General features: G+C 47.2%; 1 pseudogene across 1 annotated transcript in view; it reads right to left on the reverse strand.

Moving 5' to 3' along the window:
• Positions 1-7,586, reverse strand: part of LOC113453280 (phosphatidylinositol 4,5-bisphosphate 3-kinase catalytic subunit alpha isoform-like) — a 72,692-nt pseudogene that overhangs the window by 34,462 nt on the left and 30,644 nt on the right. Inside the window, exons 7-8 of the transcript XR_015740576.1 lie at positions 6,996-7,081; positions 4,240-4,347 (exon numbers count right to left, since the gene is read on the reverse strand). The product of XR_015740576.1 is annotated as a phosphatidylinositol 4,5-bisphosphate 3-kinase catalytic subunit alpha isoform-like (transcript). The remainder of the gene's footprint in view (positions 1-4,239; positions 4,348-6,995; positions 7,082-7,586) is intronic.

Raw genomic sequence — 7,586 nt, forward strand, 5'->3', positions numbered from 1 at the left:
ATTGCAGAGAAAGGGATGACGAGAGAGTAAGCAGGCAGACTGTAGAGGAAGGGATGACAAGAGAGTAAGCAGGCGGATCGCAGAGGAAGGGATGACAAGACAGTAAGAAGGTGGATTGCAGAGGAAGGGATGAGAAGAGAGTAAAGCAGGCGGATTGCAGAGGAAGGGATGACAAGAGAGTAAGCAGGCAGATCGCAGAGGAAGGGATGACAAGACAGTAAGAAGGTGGATTGCAGAGGAAGGGATGACAAGAGAGTAAGCAGGCGGATTGCAGAGGAAGGGATGACAAGAGAGTAAGCAGGCGGATCGCAGAGGAAGGGATGACAAGACAGTAAGAAGGTGGATTGCAGAGGAAGGGATGAGAAGAGAGTAAGAAGGCGGATTGCAGAGGAAGGGATGAGAAGAGAGTAAAGCAGGCGGATCGCAGAGGAAGGGATGACAAGAGAGTAAAGCAGGGAGATTGCAGAGGAAGGGATGACAAGAGAGTAAGCAGACAGATTGCAGAGGAAGGGATGACAAGAGAGTAAGCAGGCAGATTGCAGAGGAAGGGATGTCAAGAGAGTAAAGCAGGCAGATTGCAGAGGAAGGGATGACAAGAGAGTAAGCAGGCAGATTGCAGAGGAAGGGATGACAAGAGAGTAAGCAGGCAGATTGCAGAGGAAGGATGACAAGAGAGTAAGAAGGCGGATTGCAGAGGAAGAGATGACAAGAGAGTAAGCAGGCGGATTGCAGAGGAAGGGATGATGAGAATAAGCAGGCAGATTGCAGAGGAAGGGATAAGAGAGTAAGCAGGCAGATCGCAGAGGAAGGGATGACAAGAGAGCAAGCAGGCAGATTGCAGAGAAAGGGATGACAAGAGAGTAAGAAGGTGGATTGCAGAGGAAGGGATGAGAAGAGAGGAAGCAAGCAGATTGCAGAGAAAAGGATGACGAGAGAGTAAGAAGGCAGATTGCTGAGGAAGGGATGACGAGAGAGTAAGAAGGCGGATTGCAGAGGAAGGGATGACGAGAAAGCAGGCAGACTGCAGAGGAAGGGATGACAAGAGAATAAGCAGGCGGATGGAAGAGGAAGGGATGAGAAGAGAGGAAGCAGGCAGATTGCAGAGGAAGGGATGACACGAGAGTAAGCAGGCAGATTGCAGAGAAAGGGAAGACAAGAGAGTAAACAGGCGGATTGCAGAGGAAGGGATGAGAAGAGAGTAAGCAAGCAGATTGCAGAGAAAGGAATGAGAAGAGAGTGTCGGAAGATTGCAGAGAAAGGGATGACAAGAGAGTAAGCAGGAAGATTGCAGAGGAAGGGATGAGAAGAGAGGAAGCAGGCGGATTGCAGAGGAAGGGATGACGAGAGAGTAAGAAGGCAGATTGCAGAGGAAGGGATGACAAGAGAGTAAGAAGGCGGATTGCAGAGGAAGGGATGACAAGAGAGAAAGCAGGCAGATTGCAGAGAAAGGGATGACAAGAGAGTAAGCAGGAAGATTGCAGAGGAAGGGATGAGAAGAGAGGAAGCAGGCGGATTGCAGAGGAAGGGATGATGAGAGAGTAAGCAGGCAGATTGCAGAGGAAGGGATGAGAAGAGAGTAAGAAGGTAGATTGCAGAGGAAGGGATGAGAAGAGAGGGAGCAAACAGATTGCAGAGAAAAGGATGACGAGAGAGTAAGAAGGCAGATTGCAGAGGAAGGGATGACAAGAGAGTAAGAAAGTGGATTGCAGAGGAAGGGATGATAAGAGAGCAAGCAGGCAGATTGCAGAGGAAGGGATGACAAGAGAGGGAGCAGGCGGATTGCAGAGGAAGGGATGAGAAGAGAGGAAGCAGACAGACAGCAGAGAAAGGTCTGACAAGAGAGTAAGAAGGCGGATCGCAGAGAAAGGGATGACAAGAGAGTAAAGCAGGAAGATTGCAGAGGAAGGGATGAGAAGAGAGTAAGCAGGCAGATTGCAGAGAAAGGGATGACGAGAGAGTAAGCAGGCAGACTGTAGAGGAAGGGATGACAAGAGAGTAAGCAGGCGGATCGCAGAGGAAGGGATGACAAGACAGTAAGAAGGTGGATTGCAGAGGAAGGGATGAGAAGAGAGTAAAGCAGGCGGATTGCAGAGGAAGGGATGACAAGAGAGTAAGCAGGCAGATCGCAGAGGAAGGGATGACAAGACAGTAAGAAGGTGGATTGCAGAGGAAGGGATGACAAGAGAGTAAGCAGGCAGATTGCAGAGGAAGGGATGACAAGAGAGTAAGCAGGCAGATTGCAGAGGAAGGGATGACAAGACAGTAAGAAGGTGGATTGCAGAGGAAGGGATGAGAAGAGAGTAAAGCAGGCGGATCGCAGAGGAAGGGATGACAAGAGAGTAAAGCAGGGAGATTGCAGAGGAAGGGATGACAAGAGAGTAAGCAGACAGATTGCAGAGGAAGGGATGACAAGAGAGTAAGCAGGCAGATTGCAGAGGAAGGGATGTCAAGAGAGTAAAGCAGGCAGATTGCAGAGGAAGGGATGACAAGAGAGTAAGCAGGCAGATTGCAGAGGAAGGGATGACAAGAGAGTAAGCAGGCAGATTGCAGAGGAAGGGATGACAAGAGAGTAAGAAGGCGGATTGCAGAGGAAGAGATGACAAGAGAGTAAGCAGGCGGATTGCAGAGGAAGGGATGATGAGAATAAGCAGGCAGATTGCAGAGGAAGGGATAAGAGAGTAAGCAGGCAGATCGCAGAGGAAGGGATGACAAGAGAGCAAGCAGGCAGATTGCAGAGAAAGGGATGACAAGAGAGTAAGAAGGTGGATTGCAGAGGAAGGGATGAGAAGAGAGGAAGCAAGCAGATTGCAGAGAAAAGGATGACGAGAGAGTAAGAAGGCAGATTGCTGAGGAAGGGATGACGAGAGAGTAAGAAGGCGGATTGCAGAGGAAGGGATGACGAGAAAGCAGGCAGACTGCAGAGGAAGGGATGACAAGAGAATAAGCAGGCGGATGGAAGAGGAAGGGATGAGAAGAGAGGAAGCAGGCAGATTGCAGAGGAAGGGATGACACGAGAGTAAGCAGGCAGATTGCAGAGAAAGGGAAGACAAGAGAGTAAACAGGCGGATTGCAGAGGAAGGGATGAGAAGAGAGTAAGCAAGCAGATTGCAGAGAAAGGAATGAGAAGAGAGTAACCGGAAGATTGCAGAGAAAGGGATGACAAGAGAGTAAGCAGGAAGATTGCAGAGGAAGGGATGAGAAGAGAGGAAGCAGGCGGATTGCAGAGGAAGGGATGACGAGAGAGTAAGAAGGCAGATTGCAGAGGAAGGGATGACAAGAGAGTAAGAAGGCGGATTGCAGAGGAAGGGATGACAAGAGAGAAAGCAGGCAGATTGCAGAGAAAGGGATGACAAGAGAGTAAGCAGGAAGATTGCAGAGGAAGGGATGAGAAGAGAGGAAGCAGGCGGATTGCAGAGGAAGGGATGATGAGAGAGTAAGCAGGCAGATTGCAGAGGAAGGGATGAGAAGAGAGTAAGAAGGTAGATTGCAGAGGAAGGGATGAGAAGAGAGGGAGCAAACAGATTGCAGAGAAAAGGATGACGAGAGAGTAAGAAGGCAGATTGCAGAGGAAGGGATGACAAGAGAGTAAGAAAGTGGATTGCAGAGGAAGGGATGATAAGAGAGCAAGCAGGCAGATTGCAGAGGAAGGGATGACAAGAGAGGAAGTAGGCATAGAGCCTAAGTCTAGCGAAGCTGGCTTGGGGGATTCTGGGAGTTGAAGTTCAAAAGTCTTAAAAGTGGTCAACGACAGGAACCCTTGGAATAGGAAACCCGCAGAATTCTGGGAGTTGTAGTCCACCCCCCTACCAATTCCCACGGTTGGGATACAACTTGACCCAGAACCCCGTCTCTGCCATCCCATCCGGCTACAGGTTCTCAACTTACGACCACAATGAAGGCCAGCCCAGGCCATTCTACTGACCCACCCTCCGCACCCTCAAACCGGGGGGTTTTCAGCACACGCTATGCTCAAGATGGCCGGTTGACCCCTATTTACGACGGCAGCGGCGGCCCGGAGTCGTCACACGATGATCCCCTTTCTGGCGACGGGGGGAAGACGGAGGCCTTTATGGAGACTCGCTTTAACTACGGGGGCCCGGAAAGGCCGTCAAACAGGGGGGCGACTAGCCCACGTCCCCCGCGGTCTCGCTTAGTGACAGAAATCTGGGTCTCGCTGTTAAGTGCCCGTATTTGGGGGCGGGGGGCCTTCAACGGAACGTCCGGTCAAGGGTGGGAGACTTACCTCCTTGGCCCCTTCCGGCCCTTGACGGAGCAGATGGAGACACACAGGCGAGCGGTCCGGGTAGGTCGGTCAGGTAGATGTCGTAAGAGAGCCACTCGTTCCACCTGGGCGTAAAAAGGCAGCTCAGGAGTCAGGCAGGTAGCCGGATGTTTCCCGTCCTCCTCCCGCCCCGGTGAAATTCGAATCCCGAGTCCCTAGCCGCATCTCGCGGAGTAAAAATAAATCGATGTATTAGGAGCGGCCATGTTGGTGCAACCGACACTAAAATACATCCTTCATTTCCTCCTCTTTGAGCCCGATCTTCCTCCCACCTCCCTCCGGATGGATATTTCCCCAATGGGACACCTCCGTAGCCAAGAGTCCTCGATCAGGCGGACCGGTTAAGAATCTTGCGTGTCAACAGCTTCGGCTGCCTAGCAATGATCTGCAGCATTTGTGGCATGCACGCGAAAAGGCCAAAGGGGTATTTTTATTTTATTTTTTTAGTTGACATGCCAGGCTGGCCAGGCCAAGGAGCTCCCAGCCTTGGCATCGCTTGCCAGGTTGGGGAGAGTAGCCTCGGTTCTGACCAAGGCTTCCTGGGACAGTCACAATCACACACTGTTTCCCAAACCCATTATTATTATTATTATTATTATTATTATTATTATTGGTTAATCTTTTAGTGAGATTCACAGCCTTTGGGGCTGGTTGGTAGCTCAACAGCTCAAGGCCTAAACATTATTATTATTATTATTATTATTATTATTATTATTATTGTTGTTGTTGTTGTTGTTATCATTGTTATTCTTATTATTATTGTTATTAATAATAATCTTTAATGAGATTCACAGCCTTTGGGGCTAGTTGATAACTCAACAGCTCAAGTCCTAAACAACAACATTATTATTATTATTATTATTATTATTATTATTATTATTATTATTATTTAATCTTTAGTGAGATTCACAGCCTTTGGGGCTGGTTGATAGCTCAACAGCTCAAATCCTAAACATTATTATTATTATTATTATTATTATTATTATTATTATTATTATTATTGAGATTCACAGCCTTTGGGGCTAGTTAGTAGCTCAACAGCTCAAGTCCTAAACATCATCATTATTATTATTATTATTATTATTATTATTATTATTTAATCTTTAGTGAGATTCACAGCCTTGGGGCTGGTTGATAGCTCAACAGCTCAAGGCCTAAACATTATTATTATTATTATTATTATTATTATTATTATTAATTATTGATAATCTTTAATGAGTTTCACAGCCTTTGGGGCTGGTTGATAGCTCAACAGCTCAAGTCCTAAACATTATTATTATTATTATTATTATTATTATTATTATTATTATTATTATTATTATTATTATTATTGAGATTCACAGCCTTGGGGCTAGTTAGTAGCTCAACAGCTCAAGTCCTAAACATTATTATTATTATTATTATTATTATTATTATTATTATTATTATTGAGATTCACAGCCTTTGGGGCTAGTTGGTAGCTCAACAGCTCAAGTCCTAACATTATTATTATTATTATTATTATTATTATTATTATTATTATTATTATTATTATTATTATTAAATCTTCGGTGAGATTCACAGCCTTTGTGGTTGTTTGGTAGCTCAACAGCTCGAGTATTGTTGTTGTTGTTGTTATTATTATACACAAAAACGACAGTGTACACAGCAAACAAGATAACTATGCTGGGTTTCGTATCACAAATCTCGAGTCGAACACTTCCCAAGCTTATTATTATTATTATTATTATTATTATTATTATTATTATTATTATTATTATTATTCACAAACACAACTGTACACAGCAAACAAGATAACTAAGCTGGGTTTCGTATCACAAATCACAAGTCGAACACTTCCCAATATTATTATTATTATTATTATTATTATTATTATTATTATTAATTATTATTATTATACACAAAAAACAACAGTGAACACAGCAAACGAGATAACCATGCTGGGTTTCGTATCCCAAATCACGAGTCGAACACTTCCTAAAAGTGCTGTTCTTGTTGTTGTTATTTCAACGGCTGTGAATTCCACGCATTCGTAACCCGTAATGAGTCCCAAACCGGTTGCGAATAGTCTCACGGAAGTTGTGCCTCGGTCCTTCAGGAGACTAGCAATAGCACTTAAGACTTATATCCCGCTTTATCGCGCTTTTACAGCCCTCTCAACGCGGTTTACTAAGTCCGCAATATTGGGGCCCCCAACAACCTGGCTCCTCACTGGACGCACCTCGGAAGGATGGAAGTCTAAGGCTGGATCGGGACCCCCCTTTCTCTCCCTTGAAATGCCGCCGCCGACTAAAATGGCCCTCGAGCTGGGCGAGGCCAAAAACGGAGCGCAGAGTCAACGCGGAGCTTCAGGGTTTTTAAACCGACCCGAACAAATGAACGTTGCTTCCTGCAAAGGCTCCTGTCCCTTCGCTCCTCCTTTATGTTCTTCTCATTTCCAAGCCTTACTCCGCTTTTCGTCTTAACCGTTCTTGCCTTCTGGCGGCTCTGTGCAGGCGCGCCGTGGGAACGGGCTCCCGCCGTCCCTCTTCCTCGCTGCTATCAGATTCTAGAGGCCTCCGGAGTCGGCTCGTAACTCCCAGATGTCGGACACAGATTCCCTCCTCCGAGTCCCCTTCCCGCTAGAGTCCCGGACAGGCCCCGGTTCCTCCCCACTGTCCGACTCTGCTGTCAGCTGTGACCACAACCGCCTCTCCCTTCTTACCCCACTTACCGAGGGTTGGAGCACGGCACCCGCTGAGTGTTGACGTTATCACAAAGGGGTTCCCCACCGTGGAAAATTCCCGTCCGGACATAAATCTAGGAGAAAAGAAGAGCGGAGTTAACGCCTTCTCTCGGATGCAATCCTCGACATACCGTGGTTCCCTTTGTGACCGTTTGAAGTTACCACGGCACTCACGACCTTGGCGGTATCCCCCCGGTGCAGGCGATCAAAATTTGCCCGCTCGGCACTCATATTTTATGACGTCCTGCGATCCAACGTTTGGGCCCTCCCGGCACGCCAAATCAACGGGGGAAGCCGGATTCATCTAGCGACCGTGTTGCTACCTTAACAGCTGCAGTGATTCACTTCACAGCGTGGGCAAGAGAGGTCGTCCAACGAGGCAGATTTTGGCTTCAGAAATGTCTTGTTTAGCGACCCAAATGCTTGGCAGGCTCGGACTACGGTCCTAAGTTGAAGACTACCTGTAGTTGCTTCGAGCATCCGTCGGTTGGAAGGACGCCAACCGAGGTCACTTCAGACCAAAGTAAAACATGCTTTGTTTCCAGCGTTCGCCAATACTCTTATCCAGTCGTCACAGCG

The sequence above is a fragment of the Pseudonaja textilis genome, unplaced genomic scaffold (assembly GCF_049901715.1).
Source record: "Pseudonaja textilis isolate UNSWEBS1 unplaced genomic scaffold, rPseTex1.2 PTEXSCF23, whole genome shotgun sequence".
In the NCBI taxonomy this organism is placed as follows: Eukaryota; Metazoa; Chordata; class Lepidosauria; order Squamata; family Elapidae; genus Pseudonaja; species Pseudonaja textilis.